At 44.7% G+C, this 16,094-nt stretch overlaps 1 long non-coding RNA gene across 1 annotated transcript in view; it reads left to right on the top strand.

Annotated features, from left to right (window-relative positions):
* The first annotated feature begins 8,032 nt into the window (after positions 1-8,032).
* LOC144825111 (uncharacterized) overlaps positions 8,033-16,094 on the top strand; it is a 32,853-nt gene continuing 24,791 nt past the window's right edge. The window contains exon 1 of the long non-coding RNA XR_013609277.1: positions 8,033-8,193. This is a non-coding gene — a long non-coding RNA (uncharacterized LOC144825111). The remainder of the gene's footprint in view (positions 8,194-16,094) is intronic.

The raw sequence follows: 16,094 nt of genomic DNA, 5'->3' as shown, positions 1-16,094 counted from the left end.
GTGTGGCAATCTCAAATGGGCAACCTGTGTTTTTGAATATATGTATATCCATACTACTTTTATAAAGAGAGAGCCCAAACATTTGAGGCGGGTAATCTCAGTAACCACAGCAACAATCACAACACCCAATACAGCGTTGGAAAGGGCAGTTGCAGCAGAAGGACATAGGCTATGCAGACGGCCACCATATACATTTAAAAGGTAAAACAAAACGTGCCAGCAAAGTAGTCCCTTGTGGGCGTGTTTGCGTTCTGCTGTGGGCGTGTGCTGGGGGTGTGACAAACGCTGGTGGCGTGTGGTACGTTCCGCCCTTCATGGCATGTGAGTCGGAATTGCGCCGTATCAAGGGGCACGCTGGGGGCGTGACATACTGGGGCCGTGACAAACGCTGTGGGTGTGTGTCCGCGCTGTGGGCGTGTGTCCGTCCTTCATTCCATGTGAAGCACCAACTACGCAATTGCGCCGCATCAAGGGGCACGCTGGGGGTGTGACAAACGCTGGGGGCGTGTGCTACGTACCGCACTTCATGCCATCTGGGTCGTACATTAATCAGATCGTCTGCTGTGGCCGTGTGCTGGGGGCGTCACAAAGGCGTTCACCTTGAAGCGTGGTAAGTAACCATTCGCAAGACTCCCTTGGGGGACTGCCCGCTGTCTCACACATACTGGGGGTGCCGAATGCAGTGTGTGCCTTGGCCTAGGTGCGTCTGAGAGGGCCAAACGCAGTGTATGGCTTGGCCTGGGTGCGTCTAAAAAGCACTTGGGCCGAAGAGCGTCGGTGTGGGTCATAAAAAAATAAGAACAGCGAGAAACAATCATTCAAGACTCACACAATTCTAATTGTTAGACGGTCACCGCTGGCCCTCAAGCGGGGGCACACACGACTGAGCGTGTCTGCGGGGACAATTACTGCAGCCTCTCATGCGCGCTGTTACTGAACTATTACATTAAACCAAATTACACGCGCCTGCTAACATCAGCCAGGGCTGTTGCCGGGCTCAGGCGGCGGATTACTACACTAATTACATGTGCCTGCTAGTATATATATTTATTGATACTCCGCGGTTCCTTTTCGCCAGAATTTGCAGCGCTCTCTCGCCGGTTCGTAAAGCCCCACGGCAGAACCACGCCGCATTTAAATCCACAACCAATTCCCCCAGCTGGGAGAAAAACGGGACGAACCACGTTTGTCTTCACTTATGTGCTTTTTTATTTAATCCTCGCAGCACGGAGTTTCTCAAGCAGACAGGCACAATCTATGCGTTTTGGGATAGGATATCCCTTGTTCACGATCAATTTGGCTCCAGGCTCTCAGTCTCAATATAGTGAGTCACATTATTACATAATTTCCTGTTTGATGGTTTTTTGGCCCTCGGCCTTCTGGATGATGTAGTTTTTTGCTGTTTTTTTTTTTATCCGTCTGCATAGCCTATGTCCTTCTGCTGCACCTGCCCTTTCCAACGCTGTATTGGGTGCTGTGATTGGTGCTGTGGTTACTGAGATTACCAGCCTCAAAGGTTTGGGCTCTCTCTTTATAATATTAGTATGGATATATATCCACTGTGTAGTTAGTGCTAGTCAGTAACCATAACTACAGAGTGGCTACAGCTACTGTGTAAAATATATGCAAATTAGCGATGTCATGCAGGACTTATGTGGTGTCACTCACAGGAAGAAAAAAAGATACAAAGGGCCTTATTAAGACCTTGGTGGTTGGACTGCCTGGCCACAGAATTGGTGGTCGGGAGAATGCCACCAAGCTGGCGGCATCCCGACCGCTGCATTTGGAGTTTACCACCGGAATGTGGTGTGCAGGCGGCAGACTTGCAGCAGCATGCTTCGGCTCACAGAGAGAGCCTGAAGGTAATGTCTTGGGACGGTCATACTCATAATCCGGTTCGAAGTATTTGACATGCAAAACCAGTTATGCACTGTACGTCCTGACCCGCCACTGTCTGAAAAGTTGCGAAGGAAGGACAGTATTTCCAATGCAAAAAAGAGTTTTGGAGTACATTTAAGCAATATGAAATAAAGATATGAGCTATTCAGTGGCTTGCCGCTTCCATTAAGTGCATAGCCATGAAAGTCAGGGCATACAGTACTATGCCACAGGTTGTATAATGCCTAATTAAGGGTGTCAACATGGATAGCAAGCCCTGCATAGATTGAAATGTAAAGATCTGATACATTAGAGTCAAATAGACTGAACATGAGTTAGGAATACTAGATGTATTTGAAGCTTTATTTTGTCTTTGGTGGAAATTTTGAAATGTGACTTCTGTTTTAGAAATAGTGCCTAAAAGTACAGCGTGCCAACTGTGCTTATTTGGTCGCGCCGGACTGGGACAAAGTCACTTGTTCAGGCTGACCACTATGCATCACGGCCGGATACAGGGACCAAGTTACTCCCACTGAGAAATGTACCTTATATCCTGGTTGTGGAGCATTGCGCTGAGTAGCAGTGGTCTTGAGAAGTGATGCGAGGTCCGTATTGATGATGCATTCCGCAGCTGTGGTTGCAATGAGGTGTGAGGGCTGCGATGCAGGATTGCATCAAGGCTGCCTCGGTGCCAATGAGTGTCTGCACGGTCCTCATCGAGAATGCGTTATGCAGTGGTGGTTCAAATGAGTTGTGTAGGCTGCGATGCTACCTCGGGTCGAGGCTGTGTTGGCTCAGATGAGGCTCTATCAAGAGCTGCGTCGGGTCTGCGTTGCGCTGCCTCGGTTCTGATGAGATCACAGCTGGGCTGGCAGAACAAGAGTCCAGGACTGGAGAGACACCATTTGGAGGGTTAAGACTCACAGCAGGCAGAGTCCAAGTGCAGTGTCCAAGATGGTTGGAACCTTTTTCTGTCCCTGAGGCTCTGATCAGGAGGCCAACCAACTAGCCCTTGAAATCACTCTGGTGGACCTGGATTAAAGAAGCAGGTTCAGTCCTTCTCACTCAAGCAGGAGAGTAGCTGGGCTGCAGAGCAGCCTCCTTGCATCGGAGCAGAACAGCAGTGCTTCTTCCAAGTCTTCCTACAGGTCCAGAATTTTACTGAAGAGTTGGTTCTGAGGGTCTACTATTCATACTTGGTTCCCACTTTGAAGTGGGAGATGCTTTGTAAGTCCTCCTCCAACAGAGGTGTCTAGAATTTCCTGCTTTCCTGACCTGGCTCCAGCTTGTCCTGGGGCACAAAATACTAGTGTAAATCCCTTTATGAGTGTGCTGAGGCAGAGTCTTTGTGATGTGTAAGTGACAGCATTGCCCCTCCCCATCATGTCAGACATGGCCCATCCTACCAACATTATTCCCCCTTTGTCTCACAGTCTGGGAGTAATACACAAAGGCTAACTGCCAGCTACACCTAGTCATGTGACCCAGGGTACAGGCTGCAGGCACCAAATGGTTGGGACAAGAAAAGGCCAATAATCTTTAAAGATATATATGGAAATGGGAAACCTAATATACCCTAGTGGGCTTGGGTGGATAAGTATCTGGTAATGTTGCCAACAAGGGATATATTTAACGATGTATGTAAATGAAATTGGCAGGTACTTCCTAGACGTCTATTCATGACATCCATGATAAATGAAAAGCACATTGGTCTACGTACATTCGAAAACAAAGAATAAATCAATCCAACCGGGTGAATAACTTAATTGAAATATATTGTATTAAAAAAAATAGGATTACATAAGGGGTTCCACAAGTCAAGGGGAACTTCAAAGGTATTGATAACAGGGCTGATAGGTTCTTAACTTTGACATTTCACTAGTCATCAATACTCAAAAGCCCATTGACTTGTGGGAAATGGGCTTTTGAGCATTAATGTTCTATAAATTACTTTTTCAGAATTGTGACTTAAAATTCGGCTTTACCATTAAAGAGGATTTTAAATTACAATTTTTTAGATACAGGCGTAACATTTTTCACCCTTCACGGGCATCAAATGCTCCCGTAGGCTGCATGGATATTTTGACCCAGTAATAGAGGGTGGTAGAACCATAAACCAAAAACCACCAACAACAATAAATTTAAACAGTATGACGTATTAGGCCATACAAGAAAGCTCCAGTCAGGAATACAGTTAGGGAGTTTTACTACACACTCAAGCTTAAAGTCATGTAGACTATTCGGATGCCAATTATAAAAATACACAATCACCAGGGGTTATCCAAAATGACAGAATAAGTTCAGACAGACTAGAATTAACAAAATAAACATGCAAGAAAATAATGCTGAGATACAGAAATCAAATGCTGCTCAGGATTAGCAATCATCAGTCAATTCAAACTCGGCAGAGTCATCATATCAAGTGGACAGTGGAAAACCCTACAACTAACCAAATTAAGGAAATACATGTGTAAGGTGAGAGATGTGCGGGCAAAATATAAGAAGCACAAAAGGGGAAAAAATAATTTGGTAAAAGGATAATCCCAGGCTGTGTATTACTAACTAAGGTGGGCAAAAAACAGATAAAAAGGAGAGCATTAGCTCGATCAAGAGTCTTCTGAAGGTGATTAGGTAAAGAATTCTAAGTTTCAAAAGGGCATCTTGAGGGCAAAAGCAAAGAGGAAAATACCTCTCCAAAGGGTGCAGCATTCAGGGATTTCATCAGCAAAGCATCTGGGTCAGAAATGAAAGCGATACAAAAGGGGATGATGGACGGCGCATTTGAGCAAATCAAACACTCACCCCCAGTCAACTGATCTGGGTTTAATCCATCACCATTCTTTAGCTCACTCCGCCACCCCAGTTCAGACATGGCCATATGCAAATCAGTCTGACCCTGTGCCTCATGGGAACAGTCCAGCCCGAACTGCCAAGCCATGTCTTCCCTGGACCGGAAACAAGCATCCTGGGACCGGTTTCGGATTCATAATCCTCATCAGCCAGGCTATCTTGAATCCAGTGGCAAAGTGAGCAAGGAACTCACGTCTGAGCATACCCTGCCAATTTAGGGCGAACAAAGCGATACAAAAGGGGATGATGGACGGAGCATTTGAGCAAATCAAACACTCACCCCCAGTCAACTGATCTGGGTTTAATCCATCATCATGCTTTAGCTCACTCCGCCACCCCAGTTCAGTCATGGCCATATGCAAATCAGTCTGACCCTGTGCCTCATGGGAACAGTCCAGCCCGAACTGCCAAGCCATGTCTACCCTGCACCGGAACCAAGCATCCTGGGACCGGTTTCGGATTCATAATCCTCATCAGCCAGGCTATCTTGAATCCAGTGGCAAAGTGAGCAAGGGACTCACGTCTGAGCATACCCTGCCAACTTAGGGCGAACAAAGCGATACAAAAGGGGATGATGGACGGAGCATTTGAGCAAATCAAACACTCACCCCCAGTCAACTGATCTGGGTTTTATCCATCACCATTCTTTAGCTCACTCCGCCACCCCAGTTCAGACATGGCCATATGCAAATCAGTCTGACCCTGTGCCTCATGGGAACAGTCCAGCCCGAACTGCCAAGCCATGTCTTCCCTGGACCGGAAACAAGCATCCTGGGACCGGTTTCGGATTCATAATCCTCATCAGCCAGGCTATCTTGAATCCAGTGGCAAAGTGAGCAAGGGACTCGCGTCTGAGCATACCCTGCCAACTTAGGGTGAACAAAGCGATACAAATAAAAACAGCATCTGTGTAAAGTCCAGCTGAGTACTGCCATATCAAAACCATAAAACATTCTGATTCACCAAAGGTATCAGTCCTTGGTCTTTTGAAGGGTCATCATCTAATAAAATAAATCACACAACTCCAAGTTGACACATACTCCACCTTTCCAAACCTTTCCACAAGAACATTTTCCTTCTGTGAGAGTCCAGGCAGGGTTGAAACAAATGAATTACATTCAAGGCCAAAGGGAACATCACTACGCTTTTAAATAATGAGGTCTGTCACAGGAAGTTTGCTTCTCATGAAACGAAAACTGGAAGACTTCACGTGAACAAATAATGTTTCATCATTTTCATGTGACTGCAAATACAACTCTGCAGGTCTCATATCTTAGCAAAACAAAAGTAATATACAAACTTATGATTCAGCAGTATAATATTTCATTAATATGAGTAATACATTTAATTTCAAATGGAAAAACGGTGTTAATGCATTTCACTAAATAAAACAGAGAAGTGCATTTCTAACATTTTTGCACACATTTTTAATTAATTAAACATTAAAAATGGAATATCGTTTCAATATTCACTGTTAATCTACAGTCTAAATGTCCCTATAACACCAGTTTTATCCCTCTAATATGTAATTTAATTCTAAGTAAAACTCTACATACAAACAAATGTACATTTAAATTGCGTGTCAGTGCCACTTCTTTGTTTAGCTGTTAATACTTTGATCTTCAGTATGCATAGACTGTCACGTTCTAATAACCTTTGTAACACAAGGGACATCACTGACATTACATGTTCTCAATGCCCCCTTTGATGGCGAAATATGTCATCACAAAGGACACATTCTCATTTTAATGAGACAATTCAAAACTTCAATGACTTGTTCCGATATGGTCTGCTGTAATCCTCCATTCTCTTGAGGCTACAATAATAAGGGCTTCCCTTACTCTCCACTTCAATGATCTCTTCCCCCTTTGTCTAGTCTTGACTCTTTTTTCTTTCCTTTTTTTTGTATTGTTGTAAACTCCAAGTGCGATTAAAGCACACAAAGCCACAATCAACAGGGCTCTTGTGATGGTTCTCACTATTCCCTTTATCAGATTTCCAAACAAATTTCCAGTGACTGAAAAACCACTTTATATAGCTTCCTATACGTTGGGGGCTGACACACTATTCCGGTCCTTTTTCCAAGTAGTCAGTAGGCCTGGGCAGTAAATTATGTTCCGTTCTCGCGAGAACGCGAAATTGCCTAAAATTCTGCGTTTCGGGACTTCGCGAAATTTTTTGCTTCTTCGCGTTCTCAAATGCGTGTTCGCGAGATATTTCCCCTCCGAGCACGCAGACAGCGATTGCGAACAGTAAAAAAGCATTGCGAACAAGCAATTCCGCTTATTCGCGGAGATTTTTTACTGTTTCGCAGAGATTTGTGTAACGCGATTACGCAAATTCCGCCCACCCCTAGTAGTCAGGTTTGCACCGTATTGTCTCATCTCCTTTTCACACTATCGGGTCTTACGGAATTGTCTAGATTCAGACCCCATTGCAACTCACGTGAAAGAAAATATCAAAAAATCTCAAAATCTCAAAAATGTTAAGTGGTTGTCAATAATCAATGTTTCTTTTCAATCTTTACTTTAATTTTGAGCAGGGCAAAAACAACAAACTCCGGCTCCTAATCATTGGTCGTAAAATAAATCCATTTAGGAGCTGAGTACCGTCGACTTGGTACTCTTTGTCTTTTTAGCCTGCTTGTTACACGGCCCTCTTTTCCACCATTGCTTTGATGTGATTCTTCACTTAATTTAGCTATTGTAGCCGGCACCTTTATCACCGGGTCTGGATTTTTCTTGCGCCACTGTTCATCGAGCGCAACTCTTTCCTCATGCATGACTGGACTTCTAACATGATCTGAGCTTGTAGGAGTCACCTGACTCTTTCTCGACCTTGCTGCATCTTCCACTGTTATTGACTCGCTTAGAATTTCACCAGACTGTGTGTGCTCTGCATTAATCACTTGTCCAGTCCCCACAGCTTCGCTAACTTGGACCCTCTCTCTCTCTGTAACCCACCGTCAGGAATAGGCGTTGTTTTATCAAGGGGACATGGAACTTCGCGCGTGTTGCTAGCAGCAGCGGTGCGTCTATTGGGGCGTAGGGGCGTAGCCCCACTAAGCCTGGTGGACGCACCTGCGGCTGCAACAGAGAGAGCACGGAGCACCTAAATAAAATGCAGCGCTTCGGGGGTTCCGACCGGGACAGCCCCGATGGAATAGGGAGTGCGCAGGGGGTGGGGCTGGGTTAGGTTACAAGTCGACTGACTCTGCTGCGCAATTTAATTACGGGCGGAAACTTGCCCGCGCATGCGCCTTAGCGCCAACTTAGTCAAGTTGACTGAGAGGGACCAGGGGGTGTGTCTGCTGGGCCCCGTCCTTTGAAATGGCGCCAGGGCGAGTAGTCTTTGTGCCCCCTCCGTCGGGGACGTGCGCGCCGTGACGTTTCCAGTAGTTGCGCACTAGAGTCTGACACTGAGTTCGGCGTTGTCAGACAGTCAGACAGACCGTCACTCGAGCTGGTAAGTTAATAATATTATTATTAATAATTAATAAGCAGTGGCTGCTCAGTGCTCACACCTGACGGGGACACGCGCGCAGAGATGGGGACAAAATCGAAAGGCATGACTCCCAACTGACATAACAAGAGGAAAGGCGGCGCGGGCGAGTGCCGTGAGGAAGGCGAGTAAACTCTCTCTCACACTCAGGCACGCTCCTTCTAGGCTGTATTATTAGTCGTGACGCAGGCAACTGAGCCCCCGCTCCTCTGACGAATCGCAATTCCCACTTCCCTTGAAGAGATGTTACTGACATCTGTAATGGTTAGGCTGAGGCTCCCACATTCGTGCTAGGCCTCCTTTACCGGTGCATAGGCAAGGGTTTCACATGCATAATTTCAACCCACAACAGGCGGCAATTTTGACGACCGGGGAGATTCTAGTGTTGCACGGATGCCGCCGTCTCAGCTGGGTTTGTTTCCGTACTGTATTGGGGAGCTCGTGGTATAAGCGTGCACCTCAAGCACTCCAGGACTTGCATTTTTTTAATTTCCTTAAATGTACACAGACTTCTTGGAAGGCTCCACTTGTTTACAAATGTAATTACAATTAACAAATCATTGAATGTGCTAGTCTTCAAACTACTCCTAAGAACTCAAATACCACGTTCACTGCCACATCTACTGCCAGACACATATCCACTGCCACACAGTCCATTGCAGTAATGTGCGATAAAATCTTCACACAAGCCAGGGAGGAGGGCCTGCATGTTTCATCATGGGCTCAAGTTATAAAAACTTCTGCGCCTCCTGCCTTCCTCACTCAGTCTCTCACAGACACATGCCGCGCACACCGCTAAAGGATAATATACTCTCTCAATGTCCCTGTTAAGTGGTCTAGTGGCATCGGTGGAGATGGAAAGACACTGTCAGGTTCTTTAATGTCTTTGCTGGAAAATCAAGAGGAGAGCTCCAGACGTCACAGTAATGGAAGGTGAGCGCAAAGGTCACCCGTGAGGAGGGCCGCATCCTTGGCAGGGAGGGCTTATCTAATAAGTGAGGTATTGTTTAAATACACATGCTTGTCAAACGCACAGGCTCGCTGGCCGAGACAACATAACACAAGAGATGACATATTTATTCTGTCATTTACTATGTGCTCAGTACTGTTTTTTTTATTGCACAATGAAGAGTGGAGACAAAACAGGTATGGGAGGATATGGGGGTCCGGGCAAAGGGCGCTAAGGAGCAGGCAGCGCTGACAGAGATGTGTTGTCCTTGTTATTCATGCCGTTAGTTACGGAAGGCGGTAGACAGGCAGCAGAGCACAATAATGTACCAGAAGTATTTGCACAAATCCAGACTGTCACCCACACGATTTACGTCACACTTCGAGTGTCATGAAAAGATGAAATGGGGGAGTGCACGGGTTCGCTATCAAACACGTCGCATTTCGTAATTCGCACATCTAGCAGTTTAAAACTTTGAATGGACTAGGAACAACTTTCAAATACTTTTCATTGAACGAAACTAGTTGTGTTATTGTATTTGCAGAAATATAGCGCTGGCTATGATTTTGATGGAATTGTAGTTCATTCTCGACCAGAGCGCTCTTTCAGATGGACTGGGGATGCCAGCAAGCGATGGAGTCTGTTCTTTGGCGCGTGGTTGTGTGAGATGAGTTCAGTTAGTTCAGTGCAGCCAAATGGAAAATCTGAAGTGCAGGTGTCCTGTACCCGCGAATCTGCTTGTTTCTAAGACGTGTCCCTACTCTCTACTTTTAAGTATAGCACAATCTGCTCAGACCTGCTGGTACGCTCCCTCTCAAAATAAAAAGTGCAGTCACGCGAAGATCCCTACAGCAGAAAATCATTATGACACAAAGCTATCACATAATTTTTGCATTTTGGGCCCATTGCACCGTTCAAAATACAGATTATTTTTGTCCGTGCTGATGTATACTTTGTGCAGTAGGAGAATCTGGAAAGAATACATTGAATAAAGGGCCAATATCGTTTGTGGTAGAAAGCTGTACATTATTCTGCACCAAAAACGGCAACTTTTACTTCAGCCCAAAGTATTTTTTAATCCATGTCATGGGCAGTATCACTTATACCAAACTGCAGTATTTGCTGTGATTTCATAGCATATACTCGCTTCCTGTGCCCCTCAGTACTACCGTGCACTTGTCTCTGAATCTTTGGTGTTCACATTACATTATTTGCAAGCAGGAAAGACTCTCATATGCAAAAGGTTCACTATTCGCTCCATAGGCAGGGTACTCTGTACCCCAAGGTGTTTGAATCTCTTTAATATTTTGCTGTACCATCTAACATTCTCATTTTAATAGCCTGATCACTCCCTTCCTCGCTACTCTTTCTCTATTGTGGTGTAGGACACTCAGGAGCATATTTTCAAAATAAATTTTGAGCGCGGTGCTACGCCAAATTTGGCAATGCTGCTGAGGTCTGACATATTTTAAATGCAGGGATGCGCTGTATTCATAAGAATATGGCGCACCCCTGTGTTTCTCCTAGCGCTAGTGCAAAAAACAGCTGCCTTATGAAAGGGGCCAGCAGTAAGAAGTTGGAAAGGTAACACCTGTGGGGAAAAACACTATACCTTCAAAATAAAACCAAAACAGCTGCATGTAAATGTAAAAGTATATGCAAAATGGGCTAATATTAGAAAAAATAACCAGCATGGTTGTACATGTTCACATGCAAAAGCAGATGGGTTAATGAGGAAGGGTACATGGCTCTGGACATCGATGCAGTTGGGAATCTTTGAATCTCACACACCTCACCCAACACCTCCTATTTTGGGCAAAATATGTGTATCTGTGAACGGCCTTATGTATGGCAGCGAGAATTGCGTGCTTCACACAGCATGCCACATGAGCAGTACCTAAATGTCTGTCTTTAATATTTCTGATACTGCAACCAGGCATATCACACAACAACAACAAACACACACCAAGCCAGGCCGTCTTTGCCAGTGCTTACTAGCAGTATCCAGTATCAGATAAATGAATGAAATTGCATGATATTGACAATAGCTAGCATTGAGCATGAATTAAATCTTGAAATATGAGACTGAATTAAACAATAATAAGGTCTGTGGAGAGAAGGAGTAGCACTCTTTAAAGTGTCCCTCCCATTTCCCCCTTCACACTTTCCTCTGTAGTATCTCACTGCTAGCCCATTACATCCCTTTTCTGCCTGCATCTCCTTACGCCACCTCCTTTTATAGCAGTTTTTTTCACTATGTCTTTCTGCATCTCCTTCCTTGCATCACCTCCCTTTTGCCATGCCCTCTCTCACACAATCTCTCTGCAATTGGCCCATATGGGATTGTATAAAAATTAACACCTTTATGATCCACTGACAGGGAGAGTGATAAACCTGCGCTGGCCGAAGCTTCAGATACAATGTTCTCCATCATGCACCTGCACTCCCTGTTGTGAACCCCATCCAGAACCTGAACTCAGCCAGGCTCCTAAAACTGCCTCAGTTCACAGTATGTGCTATACAAACCTTCTATGTTACATGAACACAAAAAGCTACAGAGACACATGTGAGAAACGGAAATACTCAAGGGAAAGGAAGATCAGGTCAAAAAGAAAAGTAAACAGGGGCACTTTTCTCTCCCATTGTGGATTTTATAGGTTTTGCAGCTGGAGATGGATTTACAAGCCTTACAGGCATTACATTTGTACAATTCCTGGGTGGTTTGAAGCCATGTAGATTTTGTTTCAGGATTTTGGTAGCTTTGGACCAATTTATCCTTTAGGGATTTTGGTCTCCGATATGTGATGACAGGAAAATTGCCAATGGTTTTACCTATTGTGGTGTCTGATTGAATGAGTCCCCAATGCTTGCCCATTAGTCTTTACAGTTTGTTTGATCTTGCGCTATATGTTGTTATCATACGTGGGTGTTTCACCAGTATATTTTATGGATGATTTAGAGGAACCCCTTTAACAAACATATCTCACATGACTAAATATTCGATTGAATATGAAATTATCATTTATTGCACATCGAGAATAATGGGCCACTTGGCATTAATTGAATATGTGTATAACCAAGCGTCTAATCAATTTAATGAATTAACTTGTACTATAATAATTTTTTGCATTGTTTGTATATATGTTCTATTCAACAATTCACTTGGTACATGTCATTGGGAAGGCAGCACTTAAGGTGTATATTTTCCTATGTTTCCTTTCGTCGCTTTCTCCTAAATTAATGAAGAGAAAGAACATGGATGCTTTTACCAGCAATTCCTTTCGGTTTTCTTTTCTTCCCTTTCCATTAAATCTGTGAAGAAATGGAATCATGATGATCAAATCGGCATTGCGGTACCAAATTATGTAAATACACACAACAGAATTTCAATAATGATTTATAATCATTTTTAGAGACATAATCATGTATAAAAGAGTTTATGTGTTTCGTTTTGGTGAAATCCGCAATTACGGACCGTAGTGTTTCTTCTATGTCCATTGTGACATCATGCATACAAAATGGTGACTGTGAGGTATCGTAAAACAACTTGACAAAGGCCTTTCTGCGGCTGAAACGTGTTGTTGTTTGGTGATTAAACCTACCAGAAATCGAATTTTGTGTGGCGCCTCGTTCCTATCTTGTGGAATTGAACTTTTGCTGTATCGTGGTAGCTGTCGCCACGGCTGGGACCGGCGCTTGAAGGTAGGCAAACGGCGTTTCCTGACAGCACCTGGTGTGCAATATATACATACATATACACATATATATGTATTTATTACATATATATGTGTGTGTGTGTGTATGTTTGTGTATATATATATATATATATATATATATATATATATATATATATATATATATATATATATATATCTTCGCTTCCCAATGTTGCCAGGTCGTGCACTCTTGCCACGGGTGCTTGTGCGCGGGTGACAACACCCCGCTATAATCCAGGCTTCCCCTTTCTCACCTTCCAAGAAAGCACAGCACTCGCAGGAGGAGGGTGTAGATCTTTTATTTCCCTCAGAGAACCAGACGCGTTTCGGCTACTGCCTTAGTCTTTGGTACAATAGCGCGCCATTTTTTTGTTATTTAAATACCCTTCACGTGCATATCATGGAGATAGACAAGGGACAAATCCATGGTCGCCATCTTGTAATGGTTTGTTTGACATTTTTAACATATCGGTTTTGCCCTGAATGGACCTTCCCATTTTCCATATGCAATATATACAATACATTTTGGTTGTATATTCACAACACCACTTGACATTGGTTGATGATGTACATTACATTACGCCCTGGATGGGCCTTTTACGTTCGTCAAACATTTATTCACATTTTGTGTTTTGCCCTGAATGGGCTTTTGTTCCCTCCATCTATTATCTCCTTTCCCCAAAATACCATTATTCACATTTTCATCACCCACTGTGTGCCCCTCTATCATTTCCCTCTTCTATTTACAAAACTTAAAATTTCAACAGGTACTGTTATCAATATCGAACATTCTCACAGAGCAGGGAGCCCCCTACCCTAGATGTACTGTCATCTCGTCATGGCTATTCAACCCTCCAGGCACCTTTGTTCCAATATCTATTATATATCTGGATTCCAGCCTCCTTAATTTCTTCAGCCTATCCCCACCTCTGGGGCTCGCCGCAACATGGTCCACACCAAAATATGTTATCAATGTGAATAAATGTTTGACGAACGTAAAAGGCCCATCCAGGGCGTAATGTAATGTACATCATCAACCAATGTCAAGTGGTGTTGTGAATATACAACCAAAATGTATTGTATATATTGCATATGGAAAATGGGAAGGTCCATTCAGGGCAAAACCGATATGTTAAAAATGTCAAACAAACCATTACAAGATGGCGACCATGGATTTGTCCCTTGTCTATCTCCATGATATGCACGTGAAGGGTATTTAAATAACAAAAAAATGGCGCGCTATTGTACCAAAGACTAAGGCAGTAGCCGAAACGCGTCTGGTTCTCTGAGGGAAATAAAAGATCTACACCCTCCTCCTGCGAGTGCTGTGCTTTCTTGGAAGGTGAGAAAGGGGAAGCCTGGATATATATATATATATATATATATATATATATATATATATATATATATATATATATATATATATATATATCACCATTCCACACTACATCCAAAGATCCAGTGAAGAGACCAACAGCAGGGTAGGTATGGAAAACAGCTTTTAATCCACTTTCATAGGCGAGTAACAGTCCCATAGACCCGCAAATAGGCGAATGCATTTCGGCACGTTGTCTGCCTTCTTCAGCGCCAGGGTAATGAATGATTCAGGGAGGGTCGTGCTTCTTAGGTAAAATACCTGCCCCCGCCTGATAGGTTGCTTCGAGCCCCGCTCCTTAAAGGTGTATACCTTGCGCATGCAGCCTTAGGTAGGTCGTGAATAAAACAACCGCCTACCAGTCCCAGCATGCTTTATTCATGTTTGTTATCCGGAAGGTTGCTGCGTGGAGCGGATGCTCATAATTGCTGTGGGGCGTCCTTCTTAACCCATGCGTGTGGGATCGCGCCGTCTCCATTTACCCCAGACCGCTTCACCCTGATGTTACCGGGATTACTGTGGGCGGGAGTGAGGCTGACATCAACACCTCACCCGACGTTAGGCTTATTTAAAGCCCCTACACCGCCGAAGTCCCGAACAGCCAGGGGGACTCTGGTGATTCCGGTACCCCGGAGAGATCCTTTGTTCCAGTGTTTTCAGAGTCAACTTCACGAAGCGGGGGTCTCTTGGCGCGTTAACTGGGAAGCGCGCTGAAATATCACCATTCCACACTACATCCAAAGATCCAGTGAAGAGACCAACAGCAGGGTAGGTATGGAAAACAGCTTTTAATCCACTTTCATAGGCGAGTAACAGTCCCATAGACCCGCAAATAGGCGAATGCATTTCGGCACGTTGTCTGCCTTCTTCAGCGCCAGGGTAATGAATGATTCAGGGAGGGTCGTGCTTCTTAGGTAAAATACCTGCCCCTGCCTGATAGGTTGCTTCGAGCCCCGCTCCTTAAAGGTGTATACCTTGCGCATGCAGCCTTAGGTAGGTCGTGAATAAAACAACCGCCTACCAGTCCCAGCATGCTTTATTCATGTTTGTTATCCGGAAGGTTGCTGCGTGGAGCGGATGCTCATAATTGCTGTGGGGCGTCCTTCTTAACCCATGCGTGTGGGATCGCGCCGTCTCCATTTACCCCAGACCGCTTCACCCTGATGTTACCGGGATTACTGTGGGCGGGAGTGAGGCTGACATCAACACCTCACCCGACGTTAGGCTTAATTAAAGCCCCTACACCGCCGAAGTCCCGAACAGCCAGGGGGACTCTGGTGATTCCGGTACCCCGGAGAGATCCTTTGTTCCAGTGTTTTCAGAATCAACTTCACGAAGCGGGGGTCTCTTGGCGCGTTAACTGGGAAGCGCGCTGAAATATCACCATTCCACACTACATCCAAAGATCCAGTGAAGAGACCAACAGCAGGGTAGGTATGGAAAACAGCTTTTAATCCACTTTCATAGGCGAGTAACAGTCCCATAGACCCGCAAATAGGCGAATGCATTTCGGCACGTTGTCTGCCTTCTTCAGCGCCAGGGTAATGAATGATTCAGGGAGGGTCGTGCTTCTTAGGTAAAATACCTGCCCCCGCCTGATAGGTTGCTTCGAGCCCCGCTCCTGAAAGGTGTATACCTTGCGCATGCAGCCTTAGGTAGGTCGTGAATAAAACAACCGCCTACCAGTTCCAGCATGCTTTATTCATGTTTGTTATCCGGAAGGTTGCTGCGTGGAGCGGATGCTCATAATTGCTGTGGGGCGTCCTTCTTAACCCATGCGTGTGGGATCGCGCCGTCTCCATTTACCCTAGACCGCTTCACCCTG

Source organism: Lissotriton helveticus, chromosome 3_1 (assembly GCF_964261635.1).
Source record: "Lissotriton helveticus chromosome 3_1, aLisHel1.1, whole genome shotgun sequence".
NCBI classification, from domain to species: domain Eukaryota; kingdom Metazoa; phylum Chordata; class Amphibia; order Caudata; family Salamandridae; genus Lissotriton; species Lissotriton helveticus.
The sequence above is the reverse complement of the archived record's forward strand: the minus strand, read 5'-3'. Positions and strand labels throughout refer to the sequence as shown.